At 34.7% G+C, this 18,115-nt stretch overlaps 2 long non-coding RNA genes across 2 annotated transcripts in view; one reads left to right on the top strand and one right to left on the bottom strand.

The window, feature by feature from the left end:
* Window positions 1-13,050, top strand: part of LOC134759449 (uncharacterized) — a 485,506-nt gene extending 472,456 nt beyond the window's left edge. Inside the window, exon 6 of the long non-coding RNA XR_010135663.1 lies at window positions 12,834-13,050. This is a non-coding gene — a long non-coding RNA (uncharacterized LOC134759449). The remainder of the gene's footprint in view (window positions 1-12,833) is intronic.
* LOC129050654 (uncharacterized) lies at window positions 8,055-15,749 on the bottom strand. Its single transcript, XR_008514326.2, has 3 exons — window positions 15,722-15,749; window positions 8,334-8,444; window positions 8,055-8,196 (listed from the first exon to the last, which is right to left on the bottom strand). It is a non-coding gene; the product is annotated as an uncharacterized LOC129050654 (long non-coding RNA).
* Window positions 15,750-18,115: the final 2,366 nt, after the last annotated feature.

Below are 18,115 nucleotides of genomic sequence, written 5' to 3'. Positions count from 1 at the left end.
CACATTTTTTAATGGCATTGGCTTTTCCTTTCTTGGATATTTAGGTCACAAGTGAGTACAATTTTGGCAGCTCCATTCTTATCCTGATTTGGACATATAAAAATCTTCTAATTTGGCACCCTAAGTGCCAAATATTGAATGGCAGCTTTAGTTTCAGAGTGATGGATGATCCAAATGAGAGGCCCATTATAAATCATGTGCATTCTGAGAGATATGGAAGGAAAGCTTCAAGTACTTGCTCAAACTCTACCTGATACCTGCTGGAATAAATATTGTCCTTAATGACTTTTTACAGAAGAAAATAGGTCAGACATATTTTAACACACAGATAAGCAGGGCAGGATTGACAATAGATCTTATGTCAACCCAACCCCTATTCTTCAGTCTATTTTTGTTTCTGCTTAAGTGCTTTTAGCCACTGGCAGAGCTAACAAATGTTTTGACCTAAGATGGAGAAATGCAGAATTTTGTAGTACATGTCTATGGCAATTCAATTGATTTGACTCAGTTCAGGTTAATGGAATATGATCTAAGATCATGAGAACTGAATTCAATGAAAGTGATCTCTGGGTTTCTGTTGATGGCTTGAGTGTTATTGCTTAGCAAACCTATGCAAGGAGATTTTATATATCTAACTTAAAGGGGCTATTCTTGAAAAATAACTGGTTATCTTTGACTAGTTGTAGCTTCCAAATGATTTTCTTAGACAGTTAATTTTCTAGATTGATTCCAGGCAAGTAGGCCTTTTTATTTTTATATCAGGATAGGAATAGTAAAAGACCACTGACAAAATTTTTAATGCAAAAATTTCAGAAATTATATTCATCAATACATTAAACTCAACCTCCCGAAGCATCTGCTATGGGCAAATTCTCTGCTATGTACTAAAACGAAAGATAACAATTTGAACTGGATAAACAGTTTCTTTACTCAAGGAGAAAATTAATAATGTAGTATTAAAAAGAATAAGCTCCATAATAAATGTATAACCCACAAACTATATTATCCTGCAAGAGAAAAAAGTGGTTTTCACATATCCACAAACCAATTCTCCCAAACTCACCCCTTTCTGTGAGGATCAGAGAAAATTTCACAAAGAAAACAGCCTTGACCTAAGCCCAAAGATATAAGAACATGTAGGTTCACAGAAGTAATTTTAATTTATGTGAAGGTAACCAGGTTGCAGTGATTAACTGGAATACTTTAATAGTAATATGCATGAATATGGGTTTTTATAAGAAAAATTTCACCACATCAGTCCATCCAGAGATGTACATAAATATTGCAGCTATTTCCTTCAAAGAGCTTAGTCATATAAGAAGATAGTAAACACAGTTTTGTACTCTTTAGAATATCTTAAGCCAAATAACATAATTAGATTTAGTTGCAGTGGTATTTATAATTTCAAGCCTAGTTTTCAAAAAGATAAGTGAACGTCTGAACAATATTTTCAGTGAAAAATGGGATTTGGGTTCATGTTTTTAGGTCACATATAATTACAACAAAAACAAAATCTATTACTTAAAATTAATACATCTGTTTATATTTGGTTCATAAAAGGTGAATTATTTAGATACATACTAGGATTCTGTCTGGGAGGGAATGAAGCCACAGACAATCACCAGCATGGCTTAGCTGTAAGGCATTTTTGGTCTATCGCCCAGTTAAGCTATTGCAGCCTAGAGATACTATGGACAAAGAAGTTTAACTAAGAACCAACTTGATGGTTAGGAAGAGGTCTTTACACAAATGTCCCTGTGCCTATTTTCATGTTAGCTTTGTTAGACTGAACACTTGTACAATACTGAGAACAGAACTAACCAGAGATGCTTAGCACCAGTCAGTTCACATGCAAATAGGCACTGACCCAATAAGTTTAAATGCAGAGATGATCCCTTAGCAGACAATCACATTGTATCACTCTGGAGAGCTAGGACTTAATAAATTAGTCCTATGTCAATCCTACTACTGAAAAGACTGTTTAGACTTGAAGCTGGCATTCACCTCAAATTGAGAGTAAGGAGAGCTTAAAGAAGTTGCCCAAACTCTACTCCAAGATGGGGCTGGAGGACTAGGATGAAGATATTAAGGAACAGAACAGAATGAGGTCTAATACTTGGCTCTTAATGTAAAAAAAAAACAAAACTAGATCTAAATTAAAGTCAAATGCTAAATAATTTGTGTAAAAGAGAATTAGCTTAGATATCATTTGTTTTGGAACTGCTTCCAAGACTTCCAAGACTTCCCTTCCAAAACTCTTCAAATATGGATAAAAGGATAAGTTTTGGAAAGGCAATATTAGACCCAGATATATGTAGGCAGAATAACTTCAAAGAAGATTTACTGGGTTCCATGCCAAAGTTAGACGACAGAAAGATAGGTCATGGGACATTCAAGAGCCCCAGTGTGAGGATAAGTTTACATCATAACAGAGGAGGCTGAGGAGCATCAGTTAGAAGAGGTCTGTCAGCAGTGAACTCACCAATACAGAGTAACTATCCTCAAAGACCAGATTAATGCCAGACACCCTATCCATCACCATGAGCCTTCATTGGCCCAAATGCCACATCCTGACTAAACAATATGGACAGGAGAGAAATCCTGAATGGGATTGTTTTTAACTGAAATGCCCAATAAATAATGCAAATGACTGAGTTCTCCCAGAAGTTAGTATTTGACATATAAATTAAGGTTTATTAAAAAAAGTTTTATGTTTTGCATACCTTAGTTAGCATGGAATGCATATCTCCTTTCCTGTCCTTTTGCTGGGATTCCTGACCCACATAGACTCAAAGAGAAAATGCCATTACCCAGCAGCACTTCTGCCAATCAGATAAACCCAAGTTTCTGTATTTTGATTAAAGATAACTGAATCTATAAACAAACACCCACTGGAGGAATTAAATATTTATTTATATCCACTTATATGAATTAAACACGTATTCACATCCACTTATATTCCCATGAATATCAGGTACTACAGTTAGCATCATTTTTGTTTCAAGGGTTGATGTTACTTTTTGTCTATTTTAGAAATTATTTTCAAGGTATTTGTTTTGCAATGACATCTTTTTTCATTTCTAATTAATTCAATAATATGACTCAGCTCAACCTATGTAAGAATCTCCTATGTGCAAGTTGCCCAATAGCATTTAATATGTGCCAGAACTTATGCAAGGCACTAAAGATCCAAAGATAAAAGCTTTCCTCCTTAAGGGGCTTGCATTCTAAAATGTGCTTCTTTCCTAATAGAAGTGCTATAAATTACAGGAGAGTCAATGGATAGAGAGATGGGAAGAGGGAGTGATTATAAAGGCCTCTTTATTATGGAACAACAGGCAAAGGTTTACTAGGTCTTGTCTTTTCTCTGCTTCCACCAATCAAGTAACTGGCATTCTTTCCTGGGTCTGTTGCATTTTGAATGTTTTCTGTGCTCTCAAAACAAGTCAGCTTGAGACATCTTGAATGCCCTAGTAACTTACAAATGATGTGAGTGTAATACACATATAAGGTAGCTAAAGATTAACCAATTTATTATAAGTTAACAAATTAACTGTTGTTGAAAGAGTTTTTGAATTTTTAATAAAAAATCCCTGAATTATGATTCTGGCTTGACTCCTCATAAACCAAATGTGATGGGTAGATATCTAAAGATGGCACCTGCTAGATTCCCATCCCTTAGTTATTAAGTCAGACACTCATCTAAGCACTACTGTAAAGAAATTTTGCTGAGGTTACTAAAGTACCAATAGAACTGAACCTTAAGATACAAAGATTTACTTTGTAGGCCTGACCCAATCAAGTGAGCCCATTAAAAGCAAAGAGTTTTATCTGGCTGGTGGCAACAGAGGAAATCAGAGATATTTGAAGCACGAGAGGCATTCAGCCATGTAATTGTTAACTTCAAAAATGGAGGAGTCTGTATGCCAATAAAGGTAGCAGCTCTAGGAGTTGAGAGCTGCCCTGAGCTGACAGCTAGCAAGAAAACAAAGACCTCAGGCGACAACTGCAAAGAACTGAATTCTGTAAACAATTTGAATAAGCTTAGAAGTGGATTCTCCATCAGAGCCTTACAGTTAAGACACATTCCAGCAAATACCTCGATATCAGAAGCAAATTATCCACCCATATCATACCAGGCTCTGACCTACACAACTTAGAGTTAATAAATAGATGTTGTCTTATGCCAATAAGTTTGTGGTAATTTGTTATGCAACAGTAGAAAACTAATACATCAAGCAACTTTATTCAATTAAATTAGAAGTTCTGGAAGTCAGTTTCATCCTCCACCAATTACCAATGGAAGTAATCATAATACATGTAGGCTTTTTCTGTTACTTGAATAAGTTGAAGGAAAATGCTTCCTGGATAGTAAAATCTAATGCAAAGGTTATTGTCATTATTAATAGAACATCAACAGGGTATATATTATTGTATTTAGAATCCAGTTTTGGATAAGGCTGCTGCTAATTTTCCCACTGCATAGTCCTATATCCCATTCTGTCCTTGTTCTGGGGTCTTTAATGCAATCCTGTAAAATTCCCATATGTCCCCTGTAGCCTTCCAATTAGAGTTTCTATTTCTTTAAGTGCATAACAAGTACGTATGTTAAATATTTTAATATACTTCTGCTTCCTTTAAAAAATTGCATCGTGTTTTTCTCCATCTATATTTCTATTCATGTAGTTAACTACACAATCTTGGTAACAGACACCTTTAACAGACCGATTCAGCTTATGCAGCCATAAATAAATCAATTTACCCATGAGAATTCCCATATTTATGCAATGAAATGGGGCCAGTTCCCCTTATATCTCCACATAGAAACCGGCTATGCTCACAGCTGACTTTGTAGAGCTTTCCCCCATGATTGGACATTCAAACTCTTCAAGAGTTTTGGGATAAGAGAGGGATGTTGATTATCTGTTATAGGAAATACTATACTTGAATGTAATTTGAATATTGGGTATCTTGCCTTTGTATAAAAAGTCCAACATTTGGTAACCTTAGAAATGTTATTATTCTGACATTATTATGTAAATATTATATTACACTTTTTCCTCACAAAACAGCATATGAGTTGTATTATTGTAAATATTTACTCAGTCTTAGTATAAAATCGGAAAATTGGGAAGTTGTAGACATATGGATACAACTATGTTCATATTGAGCCAAAAGTGTTGATCTTGCTTCTTGAAATGAAATGAAATTATTCTCTATGAGGATCCCATTCAGGATAGCTAATTGACTTTACTCATGTTTAACAAATGTTTTTATTAGTATCTGTTATTTCTTTCTTTTTTTTTAATTTTATTTTATTATTATTATACTTTAAGTTTTATGGTACATGTGCACAATGTGCAGGTTAGTTACATATATATACATGTGCCATGCTGCTGTGCTGCACCCATTAACTTGCCATTTAACATTAGGTATATCTCCTAAAGCTATCCCTCCCTCCTCCCCCCACCACACAACAGTCCCCAGAGTGTGATGTTCCCCTTCCTGTGTCCAGGTGTTCTCATTGTTCAATTCCCACCTATGAGTGAGAATATGCAGTGTTTGGTTTTGTGTTCTTGTGATAGTTTACTGAGAATGATGATTTCCAATTTCACCCATGTCCCTACAAAGGGCATGAACTCATCATTTTTTATGGCTGCATAGTATTCCATGCTGTATATGTGCCACATTTTCTTAATCCAGTGTATCATTGTTGGACATTTGGGTTGGTTCCAAGTCTTTGCTATTGTGAATAATGCCACAATAAACATACGTGTGCATGTGTCTTTATAGCAGCATGATTTATAGTCCTTTGGGTATATACCCAGTAATGGGATGGCTGGATCAAATGGTATTTCTACTTCTAGATCCCTGAGGAATCGCCACACCGACTTCCACAATGGTTGAACTAGTTTACAGTCCCACCAACAGTGTAAAAGTGTTCCTATTTCTCCACATCCTCTCCAGCACCTATTGTTTCCTGACTTTTTAATGATTGCCATTCTAACTGGTGTGAGATGGTATCTCATTGTGGTTTTGATTTGCATTTCTCTGATGGCCAGTGATGGTGAGCATTTCCAACAGGCTAATTTCCCTTAATCCAAAAAAAATTTTGAAATCATGTTTCTGAATTTATATCCCAAATATGAATAATATATCCATTTCTAAATTATGCACCAGAAATATCCTCTAGAGAATGAGAAAAAATGTTGGACCTTTTGTAATTCTCTGCTTAAATAAAGCTTGCATCTGTAACATTAAATTGTTTCTAAGTGAGAACAAAAATATCTGAGTGCTTTTAGAATGTTAAATCTTAGGCAAAATATTCATATCTACTCCCAAAAGTATCTCTATATTTTCAGAAGCTTTGTCTGAGGAGATGGAGACCTACTTTCAAAAACTCTGTGACCTATTGGACTGTTAGTTCTTTCAACGATTGTAAAGTTATACCACAAAGAAGCAGAAACATATCAAGAATGCATAGACAGCTGCCTTGCACTATTTGCCAATTACTGTGTCTGAGATTGCAGTCTGGCCTTCATGTACAGCTTTGCTGTGCTTGATATTATCTTTGATAGTGTGACAGTTTTGAAAAAGTTGGCTTAATAGTCAATTAAATTTCCAACTGTGAAAACTCATTGATTTGACTAACTTATACCATCGAGCTTATTCCCTGATTTATTTCAGTTTCTCATTGATTGACAATCATTAATTCCATATATTATTAAATTCCCTCTGGCTGCAGACTCAGTTTTCAAATTTGGAGGAGCCTAACTAACCCACAAAACCTAGGACTCAGGATTCTATCAGTTGACATTTAATGGTAGTACATGATTATGATGTGAAAAATGTGAAAAAAAGAGTAAGTAGTAGAAACAGTCCTCTTTTAACATTTAGGTAGTTCAGTGGAGAAAAGGATATAGCAACCATTTCCTCAACATTATAACACAGTATGTCTTTTGTGTGGCTGAAACTATGTAGTGATTGGTACTTTTTAGGATTATTTTACTAGTTGCTTCTATCTTGTGTTTTTTTTTTTTTTGTTGCTGTTTATACAGATGAAGCAAATTATATGCAAATATATTCAAAATATCAATTGCTGGTGACCCTGAAATTATGAAAGGCAATGCTACATTTGATTTTTAAAATATTTCAGCTGCACTGACTGCTGGGGATGAATGCAGGAGAAATATTAGCTCGAAATTTCTCCAATTACTGTCCATATTTCCAATTATTTAAAATGTAAAAGGTAGATTAATTACATCTATTATAAGAGAGAAGAAGGGTGTCTGTTATCTCTTTGTGTTGCCCCTTCATAGCTGAGTGGCTGCTTACATTTTATTTTGAATGAGGGAAGCTCTTACCACACCACAGAATATTTCTCATGATAAAGGAAAATCACATATAATAAGAAATCAAGAAGCACTCCCTTTGACCATGGCTGATGCCATGTAGAATATATCAACCCTAGATGATTTCATAGATTGCATGTTCATTTCACCTGTTTGCTAAAAGTTCATTTTCTGTCAGGTAAAGTACAAATTCTCTTTATGACATTAAAGCTCTATTCACAAGGTAATCCAACCTATCATAGTTCTTTTTCCAGGATCTTATCAGCCAGTAACTCCCTTCTCTGACCCATCATTTTCTTGCTATCCACCAAATGCCTCATTTACTCTGCACTCCTTCCCCCATGCCTTTGTTGATGGTGTTCTTTTTATCTGTAGAATCTTTTCTACCTGTTATTCCCTGTTTCTTCATGTAATGAACTTAAACCACTATTTCAAGATCAATTTAAATGCCACTACTTATCTGAAGCCTTATTTAATTTCTCAAGGCAGAATTTCTTCGGTGACCACATCTTTTCTGCAGACATCTATCATGATAGTGATTTTGCATTATATACAGTTTCCCATTTTTTTGTCTGGTTCATTAGATTAGAGTATCCTTTAGGCCAAAGACTATGTTTTATTTTTCTTTTGTACTTATCAATCTTGGTTAGTGTTCAAATAAATCCATTCTAACCACAAGACAGGAGACCCATAGGTACAATTGCATGAATATGATAGGAGTTTATTTGTCTCTCAAAAACATTGTTCAGCTGGCCAGGAGGCTGTCCTCTGTAAAGTCATTAAAGGACTCAGGACTTTCCCACTTGATTTTCTCAGGGAATGGTGGCCCCATCTTCATTACTGTCTGCAGAATGGAAAAAGAGGCAGTGTTGGGAAAATAGTTTTAGTTTTAAAGGGATGACCAAGAAGTTGTACACAATTTGGACACAATATTTATGCTTATATACGTTGGTTTAAATTCAATCTCAGGGCAGTACTTACCTAAGTACCTAGCTGCAAAACAGTCTAGGAAATGTCTCTATCTTGGTGGTCAGATGCCAAACACAATTTTAATGGTGGCAGGAGCAGGGAAAGGGGTGATGTATTTCACGCCTTAAAAAGAAAATAAGAATAACGGATACAGGGAAATGATTAACAGTTTCTCCCATTCTACATATATAGAGAATTTGGAACAGTTCTGGGGGGCTAATGAACAGTATTGAATGAGGGAATCAATGAAATTTGTATAGAAATTGGCATAAAAAGGAAATCATATTTTCCAGATATTTAGAGAGCTGTTAACACATGAGCAGACTGCAGTTCCATTGCTTAGGGTTTTCAATATTTTAGCTGAACACAATTATTATTATGATCCATTACACTGGGACTCATTTTTATTACCAAAACTTTATTGGTGCACAATAAGATCTCTCAAAACCAACAGGGTTAGTAAAACTAATTGTATATTGTGTGAGTAACCTGGTTTTAAAATTATATAACATTTCATAGCTTGTAGGCATTTTGTGTTTAGCTTTGAATGCCATTGTAACTAACTTCAGTGGAAACTTAGGAACTGAGAATTTCATAGACAAATTGAAGTTGAGAAACACTGCAAAAATTTAGAGATTTCTGAACACTAAATAATAAGCAAATAATTTAGTTTCTTCTGTTAATAAAACAGCAGTTTTATAATATTAATTATGCATTAATTGTACATATTAGTTATAATTACCTAAGCATTTATAAACCTACTCTATTTTATAATAGCAATAGCAAGATTTTTATCATGATTTGATAATCCTTTAAAATGTTTCACTTTTCTGTTTTAATAGGGCTGAATGGGTAAGTAAATATGTTTAATTAATAACATTTTTCCTGAAATGATTTTTTAATTAAATAAGAAAACACAAATTTACCTATGATTTAGAATATCTGTAAACACTAGATGGAACTCTATTACTAATGCCAATACTAATACTCATGTATAACATATGTGCATGTGTGCATGGGTGTGTGTGCACAAACACACACAGGAAGGAAGCTATTCTATAGATTTTTTTTTTTTTTTTTTGACGGCGTCTTGCTCTGCCCCCCAGCTGGAATGCAGTGGCACAATCTCGGTTCACTGCAACCTCTGTCTTCCGGATTCAAGCAATTCTCTGGCCTCAGCCTCCTGAGTAGCTGGGACTACAGGCACATGCCACCACACCCGGCTATTTTTTTTTTTTTTTGGATTTTTAGTAGAGACTGGATTTCACCATGTTGGCCAGGATGGTCTCGATCTCTTGACCTTGTGATCCACCTGCCTCGGCCTCCCAAAGTGCTGGGATTACAGGCATGAGCCACCATGCTCAGTCTCTACAGATATTTTTAAAGTCAAAATGCAAATACAGAATCTTGGTATTAAGCAGCATTGTCATCTACGCACCATTTCTTATGATTACATTAACAACTATCTAAAGCTATTTTTTCTAACCACTCCCACCTGCTTCAACTTCATGATTGCTTATGTGTCACAACACAAGAATATACAAGTAAGAAAAAGTAACTTTTCTTCAAATCCCTGATTTTGTTGTTCAAATGACCTGTGTACTTTTAAGACAGCGCAAGGGAACTTAAGATGATCTAAAACACCACAGTACATTTGACCCTTGAACAACACAGGTTTGGGCTACATGGATCCACTTATGTGTGGATTTTTTTTTTTCCAGTAAATATTTTGGAAACTTGTTTTGGAGATTTGTAACAATTTTTAAAAATTTTCAGATGAACTGTGTGGCCTAGAAATATTGAAAAAAAATAGTTACATCATGAATGCATAGAATGTTTATATACTAGTCTGTAATGTTATTTACCATGATTAAATATACATAAATCTATTATAGTTAAAATTTATAAAAACTTATGCACACAAACACTTACAGACCATACATGGTGTTATTTCAGTCCAAAGAAATGTAAAGATGCACTGTTAAATCTAACCGCATAAAATTAGCTTTAATACATGCTTTAGTATTGTACTAAATTTGTAGCCACCTTCTATTGCTATTGTGGTGAGTTCAAGTGTTGAATCTGGTTAAAACATTTTGTGAAGGTAATTCTCTTCATGTTCATAGTTCCTCTCCTTAGTAAAATGCATATCACAGTAAAAGTGATCTCTCAAGTTTCTTACATATTTTTTATTGTGTTTAGTGCAATATGGTAAACTGCCAATGACAGGATGAGACCCATATGAAGTGCCACTCGTGATGCTGGATATACCCCCAAGAAACAGAGAAAAATCATGACATTACAAGAAAAAATTCAATTCCTTGATATGTACCATAGAGTGAGGTCTGCAGCTGAGGTTTTTCACCATTTCAGGTTAAAAAATACCAAGCCTAAAGACCATTTTTTTTAAAAAAGAAAATTTGTCAAATCATCATTGCAGCTTATGCCAGCAGGCATGATAACCTTGCACTTTTTGCAATATGCCTTTCATCTCATAGTGGAAAATACAGCTTTCACATGAGTGCAAAATTGCTATAAGGCATACCTAACAATGCTAATAGATTTGAGAAAAAGCAAAGTCATTATATGACAACTGAAAGCAAAACAAAGATGAAAGATCTAATGCTGGAGAATTTAATGGCAGTAAAGGATGGTTTGATAATTTTAGAAAGAGGTTAGGTTAAAAATTTTTAAGAATGCAGAAGAGGCTTCTGCAGGCCAAAAGTATGAAAGCAATTTCTCACATACCATAAAGAAAATCATTAAGGAGAAAGAATATCTGTGTAAAAAGGTTTTTAATGAAGACAAATGTGCCCTATTCTGGAAAAACATGCTGCGAAGGATATTTATTGGTAAGAAATCGAAGAAAGCACCAGAATTTTAGGCAGGAAGAGATAGGCTAACTCTACTGTTTTGTGCAAATGAAATTGGGTTTATAATCAGGATTGGTCTTATCTATAAAGCCGCAAAACTTGGAGCTTTGTAGGGAAAAGACAAACACCAGCTGCCAGTTTTTTAGTTGTGCAACGGGAGATCTGGACAATGAAAATTATTTTTCTGGGTTGATTTAAATGATGCTTTGTCCCTTAAGTCAAGAAGACACTTGTTAGTAAGGGACCAGCTTTTAAAGTCCTTTTGTTATTGGACAATGACCCTGGTAACCCAGAATCTCATGAGTTCAAAGTGGTCTACTTGCCCCAAAACACAATGTCTCTAAATTGGCCTCCAGATCAGGGTCTTGAGACCTGATCATAAAGACCTTTAAGCGTTATTACACACGACCTTAATTGAAAGAATTGTCAATGTTATGGAAGAGAACCCCAATGGAGAGAGTACCATGAAAGTTTGGCGGAATTACACCATGGATGTCATTGATGTTACAAAAAATGCTGTGAAAGGCATTAAGCTCCAAATAATAAATTCCTGCCAGAGAAAATTGTGTCCAGAAGTTGTGCATAACTTCACAAGATTTATGATAAAGCCAATAAGGAAAATCATGAAAGAGATGGTGAATATGCCAAAAACGGGGGCAAGTGAAGTGTTTTGAGATATGGATTTTGGAAAAATTCAAGACCTAACAGATACCACAGCAGAACAATTAACAAAAGATGATTTGATGGAGATGAGTCCTTCTGAACCAGTGTCAGATGATGAAGAAAGAGCTGTAGAAGAACTAATGCTGGAAAACAGATTGATATTAGATAATTTGCCAGAAGGATTCTGATAACTCAAAATTACTCTTGATTTTTTTTATTATAATGTGGACTCTTTTATGATGTGGGCACTGAAAGTAAAGCAAATGATGGAATTAAGGATAATTCAGACATATTTCAGAGGAAAATTACACCAAATTTGTCTGCCTCTCCTTTCACTCTCTCCATCTTTTCCGCCTTTGTCACCCGAGGGAGCAAGAACAATCCCTCCACTTCCTCCTCCTCTTCAGTTTACTCATGTTAAGACGATGAGGATGTATATGTATTTTCTCTCCTTTATGATTTTCTTAATAATATTTTCTTTTCTCTAGCTTACTTTATTGTAAGTATACAGGGTATAATACATATGACATACTAAATAGTCTTTAATCAGTCATACATGGTATCAGTAAGGTTTCTGGTTAATAGTAGGCTATTAGTAGCTACATTTTTTGAAAATGAAAAGTTATAAGTGGACTTTTTACTGCAAGTGGGGTTGGCACTCTTAACCCTTGCATTGCTCAGGAGCCAACTATGCATTCAAAGTAAATATTTTGATTTATATGCAAAGAAGTCAATTAAATAGGCAAAATACTTATATATTTTGTCACCCAAGATATAGTTTAAAACAAACCAGTGAACTCCAATATTAAACAACAAAAAATTCCAGAATGAAAAGTTAATGCCCCGAGTCCCTTCACCTTTACCCCATGGCATAGTAGTTAACATTAAAATGTTTTTAGCATAACATAAAAAATTATTTGAATGATCCTGAAAAAAATTTCTTTTCTCTGATATTTTCCTTTGTTATTTCTTCTAGGTGTGTCTCATCTACCTTATCAAGTCGAAGAACAGTGGGACGATTTTGGTTGTAGATTGTACTCTGTATTAACTATCCAAATAAATAAGACATTTCCTTGGGTGGTCATCCTACATCCAGTTTTCTCTTTTTGTGTTTGTGTTTGTCAGAGTTCTCCAGAGTGACAGAACCAACATAAAGGATAAATTATAGATAGATAGATAGATAGATAGATAGATAGATAGATAGATAGATGAGATGAGATGGGACTTATTAGGTGAATTGGCTCACATGGTTATGGAGGCTGAGAAGGCCCCTGATAGGCTGTCAGCAAGCAGAAGAACCTGGAACCCAGCAGCATGGCTGATCAAGCCTGAAAGTTTCAGGATCAGCTGAAACAAATTTGCCTTTCTCCTGACTTTTTGTTCTCTCCATGCCCTCTTATATTAAGAGTGGAACTTGCCCATTCAGTCCACCAACTCACACACCAATCTTCTGCTGAAACATCCTCACAAACATATCCAGAAATAATGCTTTACAAACTCTCTAGGTATCACTTAATTTAGTCAAGTTCAGATAAGAATAAACTGCATGAGAAGGAGTAGTTCTAAAAAAATGATTATTACTTAAAGTATAATAAAAAAAGAAAAAAAGGGAAAATATGAGCTAACTTAGAATGCATCAAGTTTTGACAGATTTTGGGTGTGTATGAAATTTTTTTAACAAAGTTTTATAATAGCATAACATGACATTTTTCAATTCCTGTTTGACAATATGATTATAAAGAAAAACGTTCTTAAAAAAATGAGTGTTAATAGTTCTGGTAAACAAAGCAATAACAAAAACAAACTATAAGATCAAGGAAAGAATGAAAATCACTATTATAGTATATTTAGAAAAATGTAAAAATAAAGTCATTCCATAAAATCATAGAAAATGTAGAACATCAATGGCTTTATTATTAAGAAAAAAAACAAAAAATAGTAACTCATCCTTCAAATTTAAAAAAGGCAGAAAAAGACGTTCAACACTGCTACCCTTTAGGAAAACGCAAATTAAAACCACAGTAAGATACTGCTGTACACCTATAAGAATGGCTAAAATGAAAAACACTGATGACACCAAATGCTGGGCAAGGAAGCAGAAAAACTGGATCACTCATACATTGCTGATGTGAATGTAAAACGGTACAACCACTTTGAAAAAACAGTTCAGCAGTTTCTTTAGAACTAAACATACAACTAGCCTACAACCCAGCAATTGCACTCCCAGATAATTACCTAGAGTTATGCAAACATATTTTCACATGAAAACCTGTGCACAAATGTTTATATAACTGTTTTAATCATGATAGCCAAAATCTGGCAACGACCCAGATGTCCTTCACCAAGTGGGTGTCTAAACAAATCATGGTACACCCGTGTCAAGAAATACTACTTGGTGATTAAAAAAAGAATAAACTTATAAACACAACAACCTTACTGAATTTCCAGGATAGTATCTTGAGTTAAAACAACAACAACAACAACAACAAAAAAGCCAATCTCCAAAGATTATGTACTGTATGGTTCCATTTATGTAATATTCTTGAATTGACAAAATTACAAAATGGAAGATTAGTGGTTGTCATGGGTTTACGGTTATGAAGTTGTGGGGGAGTAGAGGCAGCTATATAAGAACACAGTGAAGCTTCCTTGTGGGGAGGAAACGTACCTTGACTGTATCACCGTCAATATCCTGGTTGTGATATTGTCCTACAAATTTGAAAGATGTTACCACTAGAAGAAAACTGGGTAAAGGGCATGGAATATCTCTTTGCATTATTTCTTACAACTGCATGTGAACCAACAGTTAACTAAATATTTAAAAAATTCAATTAAAATAAAGAAAAATCAAAACCCAACTGATCTAAGGAAAGCAACATTCACCAAATATGAGGGTAGTGACAGATTTGAAAACAAAAAAAAGCAATAATTAATCTGGGTTCTGTTTTATACACACATACACACACACACACACACACATGCACACACACAGAGATATAACAAAGCCCTATGCATCAAATTGAAAATAAAAAATATAGAATAAAAACAAAGTATAAAAATAGCGGTTATAATTGCTCACTCTGAGTTGGTGAGACAAGTCAGTTGTTAACTCTGGGTTCCCACCATCTCCCATCAGGAAAGGCCGCATTCAAAATTAACTTCCTTTTACATCAGGGGCTGCTATATCACAGAATCTAGAAGAATGCCTGATATATGATACATTTATGTGTTAATGGGCCTACAAACTAATCTATTGAATGTGTATTCTTTGGTTGGAAGGTACTAAGATACACACTTTACTTACACACTTTCATATAATTTTCTCAACAACTACATTAATATGTTGATGTTTTTAACATCAACCTTACTTTCCTATTAGAAGAAACTAAGAGTGAAAAAGATTAATGAACGTCATGAATGCCCAGGGTCAAAAGGCTAGTATATGATTTGTAGCCAAGATAATCTGACTGCTAAATCTACTTCCTTTAAAATATCTTATTTATATAGAATACCTTCACACAACTTTCAACTTAGATGGGCATGAAAGAGATAGAAAGAGGGAGAACATCTGCTTTTATATATTTGTAGAGATTTAGGAAAGCTTTTGATATAAATTTAATAATATGTCAATTTTACTATAATTAATTCTGTTTTTAATATTATATGCATGTCAATCATATCCTCCTGTATGCAAAATCACTATTATTAATTTGTGGAGATATTTCAAGAGCATTGAAGGTAGAGAGAGGTATGAGGTATTGTTATTATTCCAATATTTATTATTTGGAATGTTCTTCATATTTTGAAGATAAGTTCCAGTCATTAATTATGCCCTGTCATGTTGCCTTGGTTACAATTACTTACAGTAACTGAAGCTGTCGGATGTTGCAGGCTGAAAATGAAGAGTATTGGGTCAGATTACCACTGAGTTACATAGAATGAAAATCTAGTCATCTTCCTATTTAAAGCTTTCTAAATTCTCCTAAAATATCTTATTAGAAACACATTGCATAAGTAAAATATATATTTGAGTAATTTCTTTATTAAAAATTTCACTTCAAGGCCGGGCGCGGTGGCTCACGCCTGTAATCCCAGCACTCTGGGAGGCCGAGACGGGCGGATCACGAGATCAGGAGATGGAGACCATCCTGGCTAACACGGTGAAACCCCGTCTCTACTAAAAATACAAAAAAAAAAAAAAATTGGCTGGGTTTGGTGGCGGGCACCTGTGGTCCCAGCTACAAGGGAGGCTGAGGCAGGAGAATGGCATGAACCCACGAGGCGGAGCTTGTAATGAGCCGAGATCACGCCACTGCACTCCAGCCTGGGCGACAGCGCAAGACTGCGTCTCCAAAAAAAAATAAATAAATAAAAATAAAAAATAAAAATTTCACTTCAGAACGGTGCCACTTATTCTACACTAGGGTATCTTGCCTTTTATAAATTCAGCCTCTTATTTAAATACTTTACACCGTACATGCATTTAAAATGGACTTCAATTAGTGTGTTATTGCTTAGTAAGTAAGTATTCAGAAAACAGAGTATAAGAGGCAAATATGCCACATCATTCCACCATAAGTAACCTGGATATGCAATGCTAGCAAATTATACCCAGCTTGGAGAATAAGTTTTGTTTTGTGTTTTCTCCCTCAAGCATGTGGGCTACAAACCATTTTAAAATCCCTAATGACTACTGAAAAATAATGCATGTATGCCCAGAGGAAATGTAATTAAAGAGAAAAACCTATGAAAACGCTGTTCATTTTTATATATGTTGAGAAACTTTAACTTTTATTATTTTTTTTCCTCTTAAGTCCTGTTATCCAAAGAAATGCAAAACAGTTGGTTTACAAGTGTTAGATCAGTTTCCAATCACCAGCATTATAAGGAGCATTATAAAACAATGTTCTATCCCCATTGCTTTCATGAAACTATTTTATTTTATAGCTAGAATACTTTTGTGTTTGTGCCACTGCTCACCTTTCATTTAGTAATAATAGTACTGGCATGACCTACCTCATAAATTTATTACAAAAATGAAATAATCTTGAAAACTATATTACACAAAATTTTAATTGTTTCTCAGCAGGAATTGATAGTACAAATACAGTATAAGAAAATCATTTGAAAACATGCTTCAGAAAATTTTAGATATCAGGATAGAAAGATTTAATATCGTAAGAGCTCAATCAAGGGTGCTGGATAAAAATCGTGGAAAATATATTTGAATTGAAGATCCTATTATGTGGATACCCAGTTGTACAGCCATACGCAAACGCAGGTGCATAATTTTCACATCTTATTTTAGAGGTGAGGCTCTGGGTGATTGAATAGGGAACTGACTTGTAGCAAAATGCTGACCAGGCTTTATTTTATTCTGAGTCTGATCAGTGGTTTGTGAAAAGATTCTTGTCTAAAGTCTATCCAACATGTTTCTTGTGAACCCTAACCAAAAATATACATTCACTGATAAAAAAAAGTCCACTTCTTCAAAGTCAAGTGTTATGGTAAAATTATTGAAAAATGCCAGCAAATGGACTGTGGGAGATTATGGTACAATATGTACATCCTTAGATTTGTGGATGGAAGTGAGTTATTGATTGTCTTTAACTCATGTAGAGGCTCTGACAATGGAAACTACTTTTGAAATTTTTCCAAGGGTAGTAAGGTTTCAGCACTTCGCATCTGGGTATGCCATTAGAGTTGCTGCCTCAATCATGGACACTACATGCTGTAGTATTCTGTCTTAGTCTGTTTTCTGTTACTATAAAAGAATACCACAGATTGGATAACTTATAAATAAACTTAACTGGCTCATGGTTTGGGAGACTGGGAAGTCCAAGAACATGGCACCAGCACCTGGTGAAAGTCTTCTTGCAACATAGCATGGCAAAAGGGTATCACATAGTAAGAAGAAAAAGTGTGTTTGTCACCTTAGGTCTCTTCTTCTTTTTATAAAGCCCCAAGTTGCATCATGAGTGTCCCATCCCAATGACTTTATCTAATTCTAATTACCTCTCAAATGCTGAAATTCCAATCAACATATTAATTTAGAGATTAAGTTTCCAACACATAGTTTGGGGGACACATTCAAACCATAGCATTCCACCCTTGGCCCCCAAAATTCATCTCCTTTTCATGTGCAAAATACATTAATCCATCCTAACAACCCCAGTCTTAACTCAATCCAGCACCAACTCAAAATCCCAAAGTCCAGAGTTTCATCTAAATCAGGAATGGGTGTGCTTAAGGCATGAT

The sequence above is a fragment of the Pongo abelii genome, chromosome 1 (assembly GCF_028885655.2).
Source record: "Pongo abelii isolate AG06213 chromosome 1, NHGRI_mPonAbe1-v2.0_pri, whole genome shotgun sequence".
Classification (NCBI taxonomy): domain Eukaryota; kingdom Metazoa; phylum Chordata; class Mammalia; order Primates; family Hominidae; genus Pongo; species Pongo abelii.
This window is presented reverse-complemented; position numbering and strand designations above follow the sequence as displayed.